This window comes from Ylistrum balloti, unplaced genomic scaffold (genome assembly GCF_031769215.1).
Source record: "Ylistrum balloti isolate Yb309-2 unplaced genomic scaffold, AGI_CSIRO_Ybal_v1 Utg370118, whole genome shotgun sequence".
NCBI classification, from domain to species: domain Eukaryota; kingdom Metazoa; phylum Mollusca; class Bivalvia; order Pectinida; family Pectinidae; genus Ylistrum; species Ylistrum balloti.
The window spans coordinates 228,653-249,896 of NW_026782136.1; the positions used below are offsets into that span (position 1 = coordinate 228,653).

General features: G+C 39.0%; 1 protein-coding gene across 1 annotated transcript in view; it reads left to right on the top strand.

The window, feature by feature from the left end:
- The window catches only part of LOC132550290 (receptor-type tyrosine-protein phosphatase S-like), a 93,924-nt gene that overhangs the window by 17,180 nt on the left and 55,500 nt on the right, over positions 1-21,244 (top strand). The gene's annotated exons all lie outside the window — the stretch shown is intronic.

Sequence of the window (21,244 nt, forward strand, 5' to 3'; positions counted from 1 at the left end):
ATGCTGTTTACCGACTCACGTGTTCTATCTTTAACCGTCGTCTGATGCTGTTTACCGACTCACGTGTTCTATCTTTAACCGTCGTCTGATGATGTTTGCCGACTCACGTGTTCTATCTTTAACCGTCGTCTGATGCTGTTTACCGACTCACGTGTTCTATCTTTAACCGTCGTCTGATGCTGTTTACCGACTCACGTGTTTCAGTTCAACCGTCGTCTGATGCTGTTTACCGACTCACGTGTTCTATCTTTAACCGTTATTTGATCATGTTTACCGGCCAATGAATTCTCCTTAAATGTTCCAGTGGAGGTCGCTTGTATGGTATATAACTCCACACAAAGCAAATCGCGCGCACGGTCTCATTAACGTCGAACTTCCGGAAACGGACGCCATTTAAACATATCTGTGGATGTCGTGGAGAAATTGGACGTTTGTTATCGATTTCAAGTGTATTCTCTCACTGCGTGCCCACTTCATTACTCCCCACAACACTAAAACACATGTTGATTCTGATGGATGGGCTTATTCCATAAATGCCACCAAACACAAAGATAAATGAAGACTGTTTTGGCCATTCTGTTTTACAATCAACACGTGCCATGTAATTGATGGCAGCCAATAACGTGAAACGGATAACTGCCATGTCATTTTTTTCTCTCCCGTTAAAGACATGGTTTTCATATTTATAAACTGTGCATCGTTTTTATAGTGTATCAGATACATTTAAACAAGGATCTCAATATCGTGTACTGAATTGCATCGGAAGAGATGGCGTGTTGTAACCTCGGCTATCCGGAGGTTTTCTGATACGCACAATACAAATTCCGAGAAATTGGCCCGTGGCGTTATCTTTCCGAAGTTGTGACATTTCATTTTGTTCCTTTGAATCGAATCCCCTCAATGTCGTATAATTCAAAATTACTAAGGACGTGAATTTTAAAATGTGAAATGATGCACATGAGACATTGGACCTGTCGCCTGACTCCTAACACAGCCTTAGTGTGGAGAGACGGTTGTAAAGGATTACCCTTGAACGTTGTTTTGTTAAAACTGATTAGATAAGAGTAATGGAGTTAGTGATAGAAAAAAGGTCGATCACCAGTCGGCACGGCATGCAAGTATTAGCTCACTGTCATTAAACTCCATACCTTTGCACAGGCAAATCAGATGTATATATATCTGAATAAGTAATGACCACTTCCGTTGTGTGTGCGTGCAGCTGAGTAGGGTATGTGCAGTCCCCGTTAGCTACACGTCGTTCTAATATACCACACAAGAGACAGTTGATCCTGAAAACCCCCCCGGTTGTCTTTCGTGAACATTCAATTTTGGCAGAATCAGTATTGAAAGAGGACATGATAAAGTATCGGTTGTATCAAGACGAGGCAGACTGTATGTAGGATATGATGTAGAATTACCAGTGTCGAGGGAGTAAGTTGCATAAGGACAGGACAGGATTTAGTATTAGTTGTATAAAAACGGGACAGGATGTAGTATTAGCTGTATAAAGACGGGACAGGATGTAGTATCAGTTGTATTAAGACAGGACAGGATGTAGTATCACTTGTATGAAGACAGGACAGGATGTAGTATCAGTTGTATTAAGACAGGACAGGATGTAGTATCATGTGCATAAAGACGGGACAGGATGTAGTATTAGTTATATAAAAGAGAGGACATGATGTAGTATCAGTTGTATTATGACAGGACAGGATGTAGTATCAGTTGTATTAAGACAGGACAGGATGTAGTATCAGTTGTATTAAGACAGGACAGGATGTAGTATCAGTTGTATTAAGACAGGACAGGATGTAGTATCAGTTGTATTATGACAGGACAGGATGTAGTATCAGTTGTATTATGACAGGACAGGATGTAGTATCAGTTGTATTATGACAGGACAGGATGTAGTATCAGTTGTATTAAGACAGGACAGGATGTAGTATCAGTTGTATTAAGACAGGACAGGATGTAGTATCAGTTGTATTAAGACAGGACAGGATGTAGTATCAGTTGTATTAAGACAGGACATGATGTAGTATTAGTTATATAAAAGAGAGGACAGGATGTAGTATCAGTTGTATTATGACAGGACAGGATGTAGTATCAGTTGTATTAAGACAGGACAGGATGTAGTATCAGTTGTATTAAGACAGGACAGGATGTAGTATCAGTTGTATTATGACAGGACAGGATGTAGTATCAGTTGTATTAAGACAGGACAGGATGTAGTATCAGTTGTATTATGACAGGATAGGATGTAGTATCAGTTGTATTATGACAGGACAGGATGTAGTATCAGTTGTATTATGACAGGACAGGATGTAGTATCAGTTGTATTAAGACAGGACAGGATGTAGTATCAGTTATATAAAAGACAGGACAGGATGTAGTATTAGTTATATAAAAGAGAGGACAGGATGTAGTGTCAGTTGTATTATGACAGGACAGGATGTAGTATCAGTTGTATTAAGACAGGACAGGATGTAGTATCAGTTGTATTAAGACAGGACAGGATGTAGTATTAGTTATATAAAAGAGAGGACAGGATGTAGTATCAGTTGTATTATGACAGGACAGGATGTAGTATCAGTTGTATTAAGACAGGACAGGATGTAGTATCAGTTGTATTAAGACAGGACAGGATGTAGTATCAGTTGTATTATGACAGGACAGGATGTAGTATCAGTTGTATTATGACAGGACAGGATGTAGTATCAGTTGTATTATGACAGGACAGGATGTAGTATCAGTTGTATTATGACAGGACAGGATGTAGTATCAGTTGTATTAAGACAGGACATGATGTAGTATTACTTGTATTAAGACAGGACATGATGTAGTATCAGTTGTATTAAGACAGGACATGATGTAGTATTAGTTGTATTAAGACGGGACAGGATGTAGTATTAGTTGTATTATGACAGGACAGGATGTAGTATCAGTTTATTGAACCATTTCCAGTATCAAATAATTGATGAATGCATATGTTCCATTGTTCCTTGAGAAATTCCGATAATTAAAGAAATATTGACTCATATCATCAACAAACTTTAATTCGCATTTGTGCAGAGCTAGAGATCCTGTTGAAAGAGTAAGAATAGACTGGCAGATGTTTCCTGAAGATTAGGGTTCGTCTTTTCAGTCCAATACGAAACAATGTTCACTCATTGGTCGGTTCGATATACCGCAGCGGTTTACATTGATCGGCACCAAGAATAAAAAATATACCACACGCACGCACGTGTCTTGATGAAATATCAATCATAATTTAAATATATCGACTTTAATTAATTTCCATTGTCTTTGTCAAAGTTGTTGAAGTTTTAATTCTGTATAATTGCATTTTATCGCCATATCTTAAACCCTGATTACCCATGGACATCTGTCAGTATCATTCCATCACCCGGAGGGCCGCCGAAGATCCCTTTAGTCCCCAGTGAAGTATGTCAAACTGGCGGTTTCAGAAGCCAGATATGTATTGGCCTGCGACTTCTAATCTTGTTGTTGTCATCACAAGGATGGAACCAACACATTCGATGAAAAATATAAAATGCTGGCGTACCAAGAAATAAAGTAAATTTGATTTCATGCAAAAACTCATTGCCCAGGAAAATTCCTGGCATATCTGTCAGTTTCAATCAGGCCGATAGTACCATGACGCAGACGACTATGCCAGCAGTGTTCCAAAAAAGGCGGGAACTATTATTGGACGTGAAAAAGGGTCGTCTGTTGGGATTGGATCCGATATTTCAGATGGAAGGTCATGTTTCGTTGGACTTGAAATTGCATTTTGAACAAAAACTAAGATTAATTCTAATGCTGTATCTCAATCCCCTCATTATTCAGTAAACCCCAGATCTCGCGGACCGGTCAAGTCTCACGAGAATATTTAACGCTATTGAAGCCGGTTGCGATATGTTGATTGTTAAGTTAGATACAGTTGATGCAGCGAATCTGATTCTTTGTGTAATAACTGGATACAATGCATTTCCTATTTGTATCTTTTAAATCAAATTAGTTATTTTATCAGTCGTACACGTCACTTAAGAGGACGTCGCCATTTTACTGTCGGCCTCGGGCACACAACTGGCTTATACTCCCGATTGTCATATTGATTCAAACTTTTTCATGAATCATGCTTGTGATCCATTTAATGTATCCCTTGTAGCAGTTTGTACATTCCGCGTGGAAATTGAACAAAGTAATGAATATAATAACTTAATTCAAAACGCTCTGATTTGTTTACATGTAGCGAAATATAATTGTACTACTCCAGGCAGGACTGTGTTTGTAATCAAAATTAAGTCTCCCTGCTATTGTAACAAGGATTAATAAGGATATTTGATAGATTAAGTGGTTGGCTATATGAGGGACCTATTGTTAAATACCCTGAGAGTTAGTTGTACTTGGCGTGTATCGTTTTGTTTATAGTCTTTCTATAATGGGTCGGACCAGCACGTAATTGCATTTCTCCTTAAAACAGGTACAAACGCGTGTAATTACGTAACCGAACCATTTTGTGATGCAACACAGTATTTCTCTGGTAAAAACATTACATGTACTCAGATAAACAGGTGTTGGTTAGTCTATTTTTAGATCTTTCTTCCGCTGAATAAGTGCTGGTCAATCTATATCCAGATCGTTCTTATACTGTACAGGTGGTGGTCAGTCTAGTCTCAAATCGTACTTTTACTGTACAGGTGTTGGTCAGTCTAGTCCTAGATCGTGTTTATACTGTACAGGTGTTGGTCAGTCTAGTCTAAGATCGTACTTATACTGTACAGGTGTTGGTCAGTTTAGTCCAAGATCGTACTTATACTGTACAGGTGTTGGTCAGTCTAGTCTCAAATCGTACTTTTACTGTACAGGTGTTGGTCAGTCTAGTCCTAGATCGTGTTTATACTGTACAGGTGTTGGTCAGTCTAGTCTAAGATCGTACTTATACTGTACAGGTGTTGGTCAGTTTAGTCCAAGATCGTACTTATACTGTACAGGTGTTGGTCAGTCTAGTCTCAAATCGTACTTATACTGTACAGGTGTTGGTCAGTCTAGTCCAAGATCGTACTTATACTGTACAGGTGTTGGTCAGTCTAGTCCTAGATCGTGTTTATACTGTACAGGTGTTGGTCAGTCTAGTCCTAGATCGTGTTTATACTGTACAGGTGTTGGTCAGTCTAGTCAAAGATCGTACTTATACTGTACAGGTGTTGGTCAGTCTAGTCCAAGATCGTACTTATACTGTACAGGTGTTGGTCAGTCTAGTCCAAGATCGTACTTATACTGTACAGGTGTTGGTCAGTCTAGTCCCAGATCGTACTTATACTGTACAGGTGTTGGTCAGTCTAGTCTCAAATCGTACTTATACTGTACAGGTGTTGGTCAGTCTAGTCCAAGATACTGTACAGGTGTTGGTCAGTTAGTCCTAGATCGTGTACAGGTGTTGGTCAGTCTAGTCCCAGATCGTACTTTTACTGTACAGGTGTTGGTCAGTCTAGTCCTAGATCGTGTTTATACTATACAGGTGTTGGTCAGTCTAGTCAAAGATCGTACTTATACTGTACAGGTGTTGGTCAGTCTAGTCCAAAATCGTACTTATACTGTACAGGTGTTGGTCAGTCTAGTCTCAGTTCGTACTTATATTCTACAGTATGTTCAGGTTTGGTTCAGTCTATACTGAGATTGACTACCGCTGTTCAGGGTTGGTTCAGTCTATACGGAGATTGACTTCCGCTGTTCAGGGTTGGTTAGTCTATACGGAGATTGACTACCGCTGTTCAGGGTTGATTCAGTCTATACGAAGATTGACTACCGCTGTTCAGGGTTGATTCAGTCTATACGGAGATTGACTACCGCTGTTCAGGGTTGATTCAGTCTATACGAAGATTGACTACCGCTGTTCAGGGTTGGTTAGTCTATACTGAGACTGACTACCGCTGTTCAGGGTTGGTTCAGTCTATACTGAGATTGACTTCCGCTGTTCAGGGTTGGTTCAGTCTATACTGAGATTGACTTCCGCTGTTCGGGGTTGCTTCAGTCTATACTGAGATTGACTTCCGCTGTTCAGTTATTGGTCAGTTCAGTACAATATCTTACAGGTAAAGGTAAGTCTGGTCTGTAATTATTGATGTGTGAGTAAATAAAAATTGATGTTTTATAAAAACATTATAGTGACTTTGAGGCTACAGCTGTGGAAATAATCTTATTTTTATAAAAGCTTGTTTGGCGTTGTCAAAATGACGTAGTGCACAACACATTGCGCATGTTCAACGTTTTATATGTAGTTATGTAATGAAACAATTTTCAAATTCTTGAATAAAAAGTTATCTCCAAATAGTATATACAATATGTAGGGGATGTGTTACCCAGACTTGTCTCACCCGCTCTGTAGACCGCCAGATAGATGATATCACACAGAAATGAATTCCAGATACATACATACATATAAAAAATATATTGGCTCTATTGAAACATTGACTGATGAAAGTGAAAATTCGTGTTATATACACCTCTGGTATGTTTCCAACCAAGAGATAAGGATAAGTAATCAGGTAAGCGAACATCAAAGCGAAGTAAGGATGACTCGGAAGCCAAATAGTTTTCCTCAATGTGTTTGTTTGCTTGAGTTAAACTGGAAAAAATGTGTTCATAAACAACTGGGGCGTTTTAAAAGAACGTGGTCAAGATTAAAGTATGGTTCACGCGCCAACGATTTTTAGAGATTTCACCATGAATATTACCGGTGTATATACCGCTTATGAATGTTTCTTGTAGTACATTTGTCATAATATCATTCTCACCAGAAAATCTCCACTTTCCTCTTTCGCTGACGGTTTAATTTAACTATTATTTTCTTTCTCCCTTCCTTTTCTCCGCTGTCATACATCCAACTCTCACATTCACTCAGTTTTATATTTCCCTTAACTCCTTCACACTATCATTCTTCTCCCCTTCACAACACCACAATTTCTCTGCCCGTTCTCTTTCACGCTATCTTTTCTCTCCCTCCCCCCCCCTCCCCAACCCCCAACCCCGCCCCTTTTCCCAGCCAGTAATTGCACACATATCTGAACGATATAAAAGTCGAATTGATTGGCGGGCATGCCTACGTTTCTGCTCTAATTGCCCCTTTTTTGTAATTTTGATGACAATAAACAGCGATCGAGACAATCATATAATTGCGATAAACCGACTTCCGGTTATTTCGCCGGAAGTCACGGTAGTGCTTCAGATTGTTAGTGCACGTGTGATCCATCTTCTCCCAAGTTCTAGCTGACAGTCTGTGATTTATCCACGTGACAAAGGAATCGTATGACGTCAATAGATTACTCAGACACTAGAATATGTCCACTATGTAGGTTTTTATCTGAAATATGATTGCATTTACAAAATTACAAAAGAAAACCAAAAAACACGAACAAACTGTTGAAGTTTGTAAAACAGGAAGCAAGTCCTTGTACTGTTATGAAACAGGTCATACATTATGAAAGATTTAACCGTATTTTATCGTTTGAAAATGAAAACAGTGACAGGTTTATTTTTCGTCACCATTAATTGATTACAGTAACACAGACGTATGTTGAAAACAGCATTATCAATGGAAATTGCACAATTAAACTGTCACTCGTTGCATAAGAAAGAGCAAATATCCGGCTATGGTCGTTATACACAAGGAACGAGTTTATTATCCAGGATCAGTACACATGTTACGAGACCGCTCGCACCCACTCTTAATTAAACCAATTAGTGAAAACGTTTGTTGACGTTTATAGATTAATAAGTCGGTTGCTTGTATGAACTCTGTAAGTTCATTTTTTGTCCTGGTGTGTTCCGTTAAGGTTCGGTTTCAACGTACAGGTTTCATTATCACGGCCATAACAAAACAATTAAAGTCTAGTGTTTCTATCGATTATTTTCCAAACGATATAAATTTGTTTTGTATTTTTTATTTTTATTTTTTAACGAGAAAAGGAAAAGTACCCAATTACTGAACGTTTAATTACGTGCATGTTACTCAGGAACAGCAGTGTTAGACCTTTCGCCATCATTTCCACTGGTGGACATTACAGCTGCAGATCACCCCGCACTCATTAACATCTGCATAGTAATCAGGTTAATTACTTAGCCTTTTCGTTAAAGCGGGTTTTTTGTGCTGTTTACAAATATGACGATTTGACTTTAATTACGGTGTTTGCACAAGAGTTTGCAAAACACAGCTGACCTGGTTTACAGAAACTTATCTGTAATGTGTTACGTATGAACGTTTACATAGCACAAATTTTCCAGAAACGCAATTGTAAAACCTCTATCATTTTGAGATTTCAAATTGATAGTTTAGTTCTCATGTAACCAAGACTACTGATAATGATGCAATTCTCGGCATAAATAATATCATTCCTTCAGCGTTGGATTTTTTTCTAAAAGCAGGGGGAAGGCAGTGCTTAACTAACATAGCTTTATTTATTTACCGGCATAAGTATCTCGGCTGTTGGTTCTAGATATTAGTTCGCCCCTCGAAATTCCTCTATGGCAGGCAATTTGCATACGAGTCTGTCTAGATAACTGGCATTGTAGGGGGATAAGAATTATTTAACGAAGGGAGAACGATGTAAATAACACATTTATCATATTCATAGGTAGATTATTTGCTTGCGTTTTTCTTCTATTTTTTCCCCCTGTATATCACGTAATTGTAAAGCCGTCAGACTATCATAGCTGTACAGGGACTTGTATTTAATAACGCTACTCTATATTAGCCCATTACGGGTATTTACAAGGAGATGGAATTTATGTCTGTTTATCAAAGCCAGAAACTCCTGTCTGAAGCAATGCACGCGATGATCTTTAATGTATGACAAAAATTGAGGATGGTATATTTTAAGTTGCGAAGCTGACCTAAAAATATTTTCATATATTCAGTTGGACTTGGTATGGTCCAGTGTTATGATACAATATCCAAATGTATAACACCAGTTATTGGAGAAGCGTTGGGAGAGCGGGCCGTGAATATCATTCCGTTACTCGTGTTATTTAATCTATTTTCGGTATATCCGATCGTACCCTAGAAGCACGGGATAATTTCTGTCACATTATGCACTATAATATGTTTTATGGATTGTGACTCACGGACGCTTTTGCTATATTAACCCTCCATTGACCCCTTCTCCATCAGCAATGGTCATTGTTTCAACTGATCAGATGGAGGAACAGAGATAATTGCTGTCGAAAAAGATGAGTGGTGCACGAGATGTTTATTCCCAAACGAGAATGTTCGTCTTCTCCAGCAACACACTGCTCATTTTATTGGAACCACGATGCATGTTTAGGAACAGAAAGACCCATTTCAGTCCATGCATTAATGAGCTAGTCTCGTTAGAGTGTTGCTTTCAAAAGCAAAAATGTTGTTCTTTTACGTCCTGTCCACAAATTAGGAGGACTAAAGAGCAATCATAGCTGCTGGTCATGAATATAATACTAGAATTTGTCATGAAGCATTGGTCCGTTATAAACATCTGACCAGACAACGACCCGTGCACCGGAATGGTCATCATTCATTAGTGGTCAGTGCTTTCAGCTACGGGCTGTCATCCCTTGGCTCAACAGGTCGGACAGGAACCGACCCCACATGGTACGGAGTTATCCTAATTCATACTCTCAAGTCCTTAATTAGCCGTTTTATAAAAATTGGAAAAAATGGCAAGTGAAACGGGAGGCTCTGAGCATGCCTGATAATAGTTCACAGAGAATAACTAAACCAGCATTACTCGATTTTTGTTATCAGACAGAGTGTGTAACCTTGAACCCCTATATCTCTCGTTTCTGTCTGTATGTCGGCTGGTACTGTCCCTGCGTCCGACCGTATCTACTATCCGTTATAGGGAAATGGTAGCTACATTTCGGGGTTGTTGGAAGTGTACCCGACCTTATCCAACACACATTGTTAGATCAAGGCTCTTGCTTGGAACACGTGCCTGCAAGTTACACGCTCTTTCTGTTCTGATGTATCTTCTGAATAAAAACAGGTGTATAACATAGTTCCACGTGCTTCTCGTGACCCTTTCGTCACGCTTCGATGACGTAGCGTACACCGGAAGTTAGGACGGTAGTAATCGACTAGGGGTATCATGCGAAGATGTCTACTATCTTATGGAATTGTATGTAAACAGACAATTGCGGGATCAGTCAGTTAATACTATAATTACCACCAATAAAAGCTGTAGTAACTCAATGATAACAGATGTTACCTTCCATCGCACTGTTTACCATGTGTTGGGTCGGTTAGTCTTGCCACTAAACTTTCACGTATATTGTATACATGTTATACACCAGGCCGAGCCTGCAGGCTAGATAACTCTGAATCCTTGCAAACGTACTGCAGCTTACCATAACGAAACCTGGACACCAAAATCACCTGGTGCGAAAGTCTTAGAAAGAAACTTTGGAAATTCACTTCTCCGTTTTATTTTCAGAATTAGATAATATTTAAAAACACTCGAAATCACAAGAAACAATTTCGGTTAAATCTGCCACGTTACACAATAAATCTGTTTTAGTTGGTTCAGGTCATTGGGATATTTTTTGTCCATCGAAAGTCTTTTTCCAGATGCAATCTGACACGTTGCTCTCATCAGAAGTGAAGTCATCGGCTTGAACAATAAAGATCCACCTGTATCTGGTGTTTGTATTTATTGGTAAGATAAGTGCGGAATGCAGCCTCCAGTGTTGAAGAAATGTTACATGCAAAACACCGCCAGACAACGTCGTCGCCATATTTGTTTATGTTTCGGCGAACTCACAGGATGAATTGGTTTAAGTGTGTATTCCAGAAGCACTTTGTGGTATTTTTACTTCGGGGTTGTAGAAATGTTTGTGATGCAGTTCTCTTGTATCAAGTCTTCATACATTTGTATATAATGCATAGCAGCCGTCAGCTGGTCTTCTTGACATAAGTACGATACTATTTCCGCGCATGGGCGTGGTTTTTAGAATAAGAAGGTGTTCACATGTAACACATATAAACAAACCTGAATCTGTTCTACTAAAGTTAGGCTACCACTAAACTTAAAGCAATAATTAAAAAAAAGTTTTTATCATTTGTAAATTTCCAGCGCGAAGTTGCTCTTTTTATATCTAAATATGAAAGAAACGCATATCTGCTTATCTTAGACCTCTGTTGGGACTCACAGAAGGCAAGGCTGCAGTCGCTGTTTAGCTTGTTTAGTGTTACACAGGAATTAGCATGTAATGCACATGGAATCTGCGCAGTGTCACTTTGTTGGTATAAAAAGCAGCCAAGTGCGAGATATTGGACTACGTTAATTTTATCAAAGTCAGAATGTTCTAAAAACACTAAGGATGTTATCGGTTCTCTTCCGCGCGGAACTGCTTTCTGACTCGCCGTTATCGTCACTATATCAGAATATACCGTAGTTAGTCTAGTTTTCGCCATGGGTAGAGGGACATCAAAGAGACACCGACTTGGATTCTTGTCCAACGTAACATTAATTGGTTAAAAAATGGGCGTGGCACAGACATTCCCATGTGTGTTAGTGCGTCAGCACTGAAAGACAATTTGTTAATCCAATATTTAACTGAAGGAAATAACTGAAGTAGGAATATCAGAATAAATTAACTCATATATTTAAGTAATTCTGTTATACCAAAACAATTATCATGGCTTGGGAACAGGCAACTATACATACCACTAAAGTTGATATAAAGAGATTTGTTCCTTGAACAATATTATCGAAAGTCTCTCTAAATCTAAAAAATATAATTTTCCACACGAGAAAGAAAAAAATTGTTTTACATGTAATATTTTTTGCATAACATTGCTTAGAACTGTTAAATAAAATATATGCCAAAAGTTCAGATAGCTGGTCTGCGTTTAGCGTAATGTTTCACTTCTATTTTTTTGTTTTGTTTTTTTTGTTTAAAGTGTTGCGTTGTTATTCGTCATCAAATTTACATTTTATTATTACAACTGAGCTAGTGTGATGTAAATGTATCAGCTGTGATCGTTAAGACTTTAATCAATTTACAATGCTTGCAACTTATGTCAGAACTTCTGTCATCCGTAACCGATAACTTCTAGTACTCTTTCTAACTGGCCCACCATAACTGTAATGTCATGTTCGATTTGGAAAGGTTTTGAAATGTGTATGTGTCCCATACAATTTATAGGGGAACAAGGGGCCACAGGAGTATTTACCGACTCCCGGCCCCATATATCACCCTACGGTTACACTGGCGTGATACTAGCTCCTAATGGACAGGCCCAGAACCTCGCCATTGTTTGTCCTATGGGGAACGGTGACTGGGGATAAATCAGCCTTAATTAGACTCAACAGAAACATTGGACATCGACGTGCCGTGCAATTATAGCATGGTTTGTTTGCCTCTTCGCTTGTCAGCATTCAAACTCGTCTAGTCCAGAAAAGCTGATTTTCAACCATTTCGACAAATAGCTGCTATAGACAGCTGCTATTAATGTCTGCACTTTTTTTGATTCAGATAAAACATTAGAGGAGCTACCATGAAAAGTATTGGAGTCGAAGGGCAACCATTTAGTCTGTTAACCGTTAAGAGCGCGGAAGACAGAAGACGTATCACGTATTCAGTCAACCGTTTACAGCGCGTTTACAGCGCAGGAGACAGAAGACGTATAACGTATTCAGTCAACCGTTTACAGCGCGGGAGACAGCAGACGTATCACGTATTCAGTCAACCGTTTACAGCGCGGGAGACGGAAGAGACGGAAGACGTATCACGTATTCAGTCAACCGTTTACAGCGCGGGAGACAGAAGACGTAACGCGAATTCAGTCAACCGTTTACATTGTGAGAGACAGAAAACGGTTCGCGTAGTCAGTCAACCGTTAATAGTGCGGGAAATATTTCATTTCAGTTAACTATTTACAGTACTCGGTTTGCGTTGGAATAGTAATTTATGTTTACGTATGGGAGGGACGTGGCACTCTCGCTCTCTGAGGAACATTGTAAATCTTATAATAAGAAACACGTACTTGCCATTTGCCCCGTAATCGACATATCCAACTCACAGCGCTGCCGCTGTAGGGAACGTTGTAGATATTACAGATCAATTGTATTTGATATCTTGTCATTTGTGATTTGAATGTCTTGTTTTGCTCTCAGTTGATAAAAGCCACATTTATTCCGCGTACAATAAGATGCTGGGACACTAATGGCCATCATTAAGCCACTGAGGGGGATAATCGAGAGGACCCCGACAAGACCCCGACAGGAGGGGAGGCATATGGATGTCTGGTACATATATGTAGTCAGCTGATTGCACTAATCCATGGAAGCCTCCGTATTCATCTATCTTCCGAGTCCAATAAATTGTTGTCTGTGACGGCATGAAGAAGTCGGCAGTAGACTTGTGTACAAGAATACTGATGTTGGAAGTTCGATTCATTCCGTTTGGTTATGTCTGTACCAGCTAATAGTATGTGTATTGGTTGCGATAAATGTTTTCTGATCATCAGCTGTTGTACTCAGTGTTAATGGCCGACATTCCTCTACAGCTGATCTCGCTGTACTATAAATGCCATTTCCCACCATTACAACATATTAACGTGTGACATTGTTGATCTTTCAACCCATCTCGTGTATCTGTTGTGTAGAACACGATAAATCTTTTCCACATGTCGTTGACATGTGCGTGAAGCATGTGCATTTTGACACCTTTTCGCGCAATGCACGAGCATAATAATGTATAGACTGGTTCAATATAAGGAACATACTACACAACACGGGCTTCTGTCCAAGATTATGAATTCTGCTGCCTGTAAGCTGAAATGTATATTTTTTTTGCATGGAAGAACCTGTTTTAAAGTCGTCGGCCAATATTGCAAACTCAAATAATTCTTACAAGCGCGAACCTGTACACGTGCGAAACTGTAAACGTATGGAACTGCACACGCGCGGAACCTTACACGTGTGGAACTGTACTCGCTAAGAACTGTACACGTGTAGAACTGTACACGTGTAGAACTGTACACGCGTGGAGACCTTCCAATCGGAAAGGGTGTCACGTCTTACCGTTTTATTGGATGGTTGTTTTCCGACATGAGTTTGTTCTTGTTTGTCCTCTGACAGCGTTCAGGACGCCACTATAACAAAATCTAAACAGGCCAAAAGAAAACGGAAAGCAAATATGATGGCGTCATACATACAATAAAAGAGTAAAATAAAAAGAATATTATTTTTTGTGTGTTTGATAACAAAAAGGGGTTGCAGGTGTAATATATAAATGAATACAGGCTTCATCACCACATTTTTATTTTTAGAATTTCCTAAATGGTAACTATCTTATGCATGATGATAGAGCACAGTTTTAAAATTTATATGAACATTCCACCCATAGACAACGACTGTAAGAAGAACTTTAACCAATCAGACCCCGAGGTCGTATTAAAAATGTGTCTTAGACTGACATTTCAAGGGAAAAAAGCAAATGAATTTCTGACGTTATCGTGTGATATATGATTGAAGCCTATTTTCTTTGCATTTATGATAGTTAATCTAATTGATCACAAACATATGCTCCCAGATGTCAGTCAGCCTTATATCGCGTGTGTATGAATGTTACGAAAATTGCCTGTTCGGCGTAGCTACTGAACCAGAATAGTATATCACAAAGCTTGTCGTTTATCCAGGTTTATTTTATAGATGTACAACGTTACAACCAATCATCAACACCATACAAAACCCAATTTCTAGGTCCTGATTTCATTTCAAGAATGGTTCGACAATTTAAAAGGCTTCTCAGCAATGAACCGGTCTAATTTATGACGTTAGAATGTTTGACGGAACACTTACCGCGTGTGTTCTAAGCTGTGAAGGAATAGAACGTGTCCAATTTACTAGCAATAGCACTAAAAAAAAGAAGATAGTGAAAAAAAACTTCACTGGCTGGTAAATTTGTCACGGAAAATTGAAGACCATACAAAAAGCATGGAAGTGATGTTGTGTCACTTAAAAGAATCAGTATAAGTCGGGGTTGGATTCCATCTGAATCTAAGTGTTCGCCTTTTATGTACTGCTACAGGAATCCCCGCAATGCGACTTTTACGACATCTGTATATGGTTTTCCATAAAAGACATCCCAGCTATTTCAACTGCTGCGATTTCCATTGGAGACCGCTGCAGCTAACACAAGTTTAATGGTGCAGGATTGGCAATAAATGTATCGGGTTATCTATGTTACCTAGTCTATACCCGATTGAAGGAGATCGTCTAGAGAATTTGTTACAAAAGGTCAACAGCTTGAGAAAGTAACGAACCTATCTACAAGAGCCTAAATTCTATATTTGGTGATACGGTACCTTTCAAACATGAACGCCTGATACCTCGAGTTAATTTCTTTATCATCTTCTCTACCGAGTTAGTACTAAATTATGGCCGCACACATATGTATCTTTTCCATTTTGTCTACGATAACGTAATACACGCTCGGAATTTTTTTTCAAACCCAGTACTGTTCCAGTTAAGGGAGATAACTCGAATAAAAGTTTAAAAGATTAATGTGTTAGGAGGAACTGAGCACACAGAACAATGACAAATTAGTCACCACGTCACAGTAGGAACTGAACACACATAACAATGACAAATTAGTCACCACGTCACAGTAGGAACTGAACACACAGAACGATGACAAATTAGTCACCACGTCACAGTAGGAACTGAACACATAGAACAATGACAAATTAGTCACCACGTCACAGTAGAAAATGAACACACAGAACAATGACAAATTAGTCACCACGTCACAGTAGGAACTGAACACACAGAACAATGACAAATTAGTCACCACGTCACAGTAGAAAATGAACACATAGAACAATGACAAATTAGTCACCACGTCACAGTAGGAAATGAACACACAGAACAATGACAAATTAGTCACCACGTCACAGTAGAAAATGAACACATAGAACAATGACAAATTAGTCACCACGTCACAGTAGAAAATGAACACATAGAACAATGAAAAATTAGTCACCACGTCACAGTAGAAAATGAACACATAGAACAATGACAAATTAGTCACCACGTCACAGTAGAAAATGAACACATAGAACAATGACAAATTAGTCACCACGTCACAGTAGAAAATGAACACATAGAACAATGACAAATTAGTCACCACGTCACAGTAGGAACTGAACACATAGAACAATGACAAATTAGTCACCACGTCACAGTAGAAAATGAACACATAGAACAATGAAAAATTAGTCCCCACGTCACAGTAGGAAATGAACACATAGAACAATGACAAACTAGTCTCCACGTCACAGTAGAAAATGAACACATAGAACAATGACAAATTAGTCATTACGTCACAGTAGGAAATGAACACATAGAACAATGACAAACTAGTCTCCACGTCACAGTAGAAAATGAACACATAGAACAATGACAAATTAGTCATTACGTCACAGTAGGAACTGAACACATAGAACAATGACAAATTAGTCACCACGTCACAGTAGGAAATGAACACATAGAACAATGACAAACTAGTCTCCACGTCACAGTAGAAAATGAACACACAGAACAATGTCAAATTAGTCACCACGTCACAGTAGAAAATGAACACATAGAACAATGACAAATTAGTCACCACGTCACAGTAGGAACTGAACACACAGAACAATGTCAAATTAGTCACCACGTCACAGTAGAAAATGAACACATAGAACAATGACAAATTAGTCACCACGTCACAGTAGGAACTGAACACATAGAACAATGACAAATTAGTCACCACGTCACAGTAGGAAATGAACACATAGAACAATGACAAATTAGTCATTACGTCACAGTAGGAACTGAACACATAGAACAATGACAAATTAGTCACCACGTCACAGTAGGAACTGAACACATAGAACAATGACAAATAGTCACCACGTCACAGAAAATGAACACAGAATAGTCACCACGTCACAGTAGGAAAATGAACACATAGAACAATGACAAATTAGTCACCACGTCACAGTAGGAACTGGAACAATGAACACATAGAACAATGACAAATTAGTAGGAACTGAACACATAGAACGACAAATTCACAGTAGGAACTGAACACATAGAACAATGACAAATTAGTCACCACGTCACAGTAGGAACTGAACACATAGAACAATGACAAATTAGTCACCACGTCACAGTAGAAAATGAACACATAGAACAATGACAAATTAGTCACCACGTCACAGTAGAAAATGAACACACAGAACAATGACAAATTAGTCACCGTGACATACTACCATTCCGTCAAGCGACGATATCGAAGCAGTCAGAGGCTCTTACGGGTATGTGAACTATGCATCTGGTCCTATCGAACAATGCTGACCTGATATGGATGTACATACCAGGCCTATCATACTGACCTGATATAGATACACATACCAGGCCTATCACACTGATCTGATATAGATACACATACCAGGCCTATCATACTGACCTGATATAGATGAACATACTAGGCCTATCACACTGACCTTATATAGATACACATACCAGGCCTATCATACTGACCTGATGTAGATAAACATACCAGGCCTATCACACTGACCTTATATAGATACACATACCAGGCCTATCATACTGACCTGATATGGATGTACATACCAGGCCTATCATACTGACCTGATATGGATGTCCATACCAGGCCTATCATACTGACCTGATATAGATGTTCATACCATGCCTATCATACTGACCTGATATGGATGTACATACCAGGCCTATCATACTGACCTGATATAGATTGTACATATCAGGCCTGTCATACTGACCTGATATAGATGTACATTCCAGGCCTATCATACTGACTTGATATGGATGTGGACAATGTCCTTGTTGTTCTATCAGACACTTCTGACCTGATATTAAAATGTTCTCTCATAGCGAGACAAGCGGTCGTTTTATGGTTGTGTGAGCAGTTCGGCGCGCCAAGAAATAGATCTCAACTAAATGTGTGATAGCCTTGAAAGTTGGCTCGCTTGAACTTCCGATCTATCGATTTGTGGAACAAATATCCCTTCAAATAAATTTCCCTAACATATACATTAATTCAGAATTTGTTCGAAAAAGCAGATTTTAACCAACCAGAACGAAACCACTTTTGATTTCCCGTTGACCTAATTTCCGGTTAAAAGCACGGGACATACTATAACACTGATCGATAAGAAACGGAACAGATAAAAATGTAAAGGCTACCATCGTCAGATTCTGCGAGTATTACCACGTGTGCCTTGCATTCGATGTAGCATTATGACTATCGACGGATATCGGGTTTTTTACGACCCAAACATTTGAAAACATCGAATCTGCTTTTTTTTCTGTCTTTTTTTTTTTTTAATTTTATATATTACAATTTTGAACGGGAATGGAGACAATGGCTTCGTCGTCGGTAGGTGTTGTAGCAGGCATGTCTTTTTTCCTGTTAAGACTTATTTGTTTCAAATAATATAGACAACATGAATAGTCTATCCATGTTTTAACGGCTGACAATTCATGCCATTGACACGTGACAGGAGAAGTTGTCTGGGCCCGCAGAAGCCTGATTAAAGAGCAGTCAATGATGAATCGAGGTATAAGATGGACACCGTGTAAATCTCGGCACTGTATGGTACGCATCAAATTATACTATCTTCTACGGAAGTAAGAATAGTTATTGACAATCAGTGTCGAGTGGAAATGGATGTGACAATTGGAGACTGCAAGGATTTATAAATCTTTACACGACGTGTCAATAGGTCAGATATAGATTATCATCGTATCCATTTACAATGCTCGTTTATTGGGGACACGTCACGTTTAATTAGCGTCAATTTTACTGGAGTCGTATGGTGCACTGCACATAATGATATATTCTGGTTCAGGGACAGGGTATACCGCTAACCATTCACTCCAGTTAACTTGTAAAGTGGTAACTCTGGTACACCACAAAGTGTTACCGCTAACCAATCACTCCAGTGAACTTGTAAAGTGGTAACTCGTGGTTCAGTACAAAGTGTACTGCTAACCATTCACTCCAGTTAACTTGTAAAGTGGTAACTCGTGGTACAGTACAAAGTGTACTGCTAACCATTCACTCCAGTTAACTCGTTAAGTGGTAACTCGTGGTTCAGTACAAAGTGTACCGCTAACCATTCACTCCAGTTAACTTGTAAAGTGGTAACTCGTGGTACAGTACAAAGTGTACCGCTAACCATTCACTCCAGTTAACTTGTTAAGTGGTAACTCGTGGTTCAGTACAAAGTGTACCGCTAACCATTCACTCCAGTTAACTTGTAAAGTGGTAACTCGTGGTACAGTACAAAGTGTACTGCTAACCATTCACTCCAGTTAACTTGTAAAGTGGTAACTCGTGGTACACCACAAAGTGTACTGCTAACCATTCACTCCAGTTAACTTGTAAAGTGGTAACTCGTGGTACACCACAAAGTGTACTGCTAACCAATCACTCCAGTTAATTTGTTAAGTGGTAACTCGTGGTACAGTACAAAGTGTACTGCTAACCATTCACTCCATTTAACTTGTAAAGTGAAAACTCGTACTACACAACAAAGTGCAGGACTAATGGGTTCATGAGACACTGTCCCTCTTACACACGCTAACCCATATTTCATTGAGACAAAGTGGCTTTTAAGAGAATAAAAACTGTCTTTCTAGGAATCTCCGTGATGAATTATTGAGTATGTTCTCCGTTCGGATTGTTATTTTCAATAATCACTGCAATCACATTGAAACTAATTAACCACCAGCTCTTTAGGCGAAATGAGATAAAACAACCATTTTTAGAGGACATTTTTCTACAGCAATGTTAGATGGGATGTGTTTTGAATGTTTAGATACTATTAACCGTAACACAATAGCTGATAGGATACAGACCAGACTGTACAAAGAACACGCAAATGAATAGAGACTTTTAATACAAAGTCCTAGATACGGTGAAGTCAAATAATGAATTCGACTGCATCATACAGCTGTTTCGTCCTTCTAGGATAGAAATCTGTTTTCGTTATGAGAATAATGAGAAATAATAAGAAATCTGTCGCTGTGTTGAGAAATATGAGACTTTTGGTAAATCTATGGTCAGAATATTAACACACAAGCACAGCTGGTCATTTGTCAACTAATTTGGGACTGAAAACATTTTCTTTTACGTAATATCTGATTTTTTGAATTTGCAAAATTTTAAACACACACCGAAAATGCGTTCGAAAAGAAAAGTACGTTTGAGAAATTCAATTACATGAAAAATATTGCGGGATGTGTTGTTTGGTCATTTCTATCCCCTGCTACCATATACGTTGTAACCTGCAATGGGGATCAAGATTTTGTAAGTGAAGTCTTTTCGTTATGAGACCCGGGGGACGGGATCAAGCAAATAAATTGTAGGAAGGATGCTCGCCAGGACATTCTAATCCTCGGGCTAGCGAATTGTGTTCCAGAGTGGTACTCCACTACTTGACTTTAATCCGCAGTCGGTAGGCCACCTTGAGTTGATCATCTCCTCTAATGTTTTGCCCACAGACAAACATACTTAAAGCTGACTATCTCCCTCTAATGTTTTGCCCACAGACAAACCTTCTTCCAGTTGACTGCCCCCCTCTACTGTTTTGCCCAAAGACAAACATTCTCAAAGTTTATTATCTCCCTCTACTGTTTTGCCCACGGACAAACATTCTCAAAGTTGACTATCTCCCTCTACTGTTTTGCCCACGGACAAACGTTCTTAAAGTTGACTATCTCCCTTTAATGTTTTGCCCACGGACAAACATTCTCAAAATTTATTATCTCCCTCTACTGTTTTGCCCACGGACAAACATTCTCAAAGTTGACTATCTCCCTCTACTGTTTTGCCCACGGACAAACGTTCTTAAAGTTGACTATCTCCCTTTAATGTTTTGCCCACGGACAAACATTCTCAAAGTTGACTACTCCCTCTACTGTTTTGCCCACGGACAAACATTCTCAAAGTTGACTATCTCCCTCTACTGGTTTGCCCACGGACAAACATTCTCAAAGTTGACTATCTCCCTCTACTGTTTTGCCCACGGACAAACATTCTCAAAGTTGACTATCTCCCTCTAATGTTTTGCCCACGGACAAACATTCTTCCAGTTGACTGCCCCCCTCTACTGTTTTGCCCAAAGACAAACATTCTCAAAGTTTATTATCTCCCTCTACTGTTTTGCCCA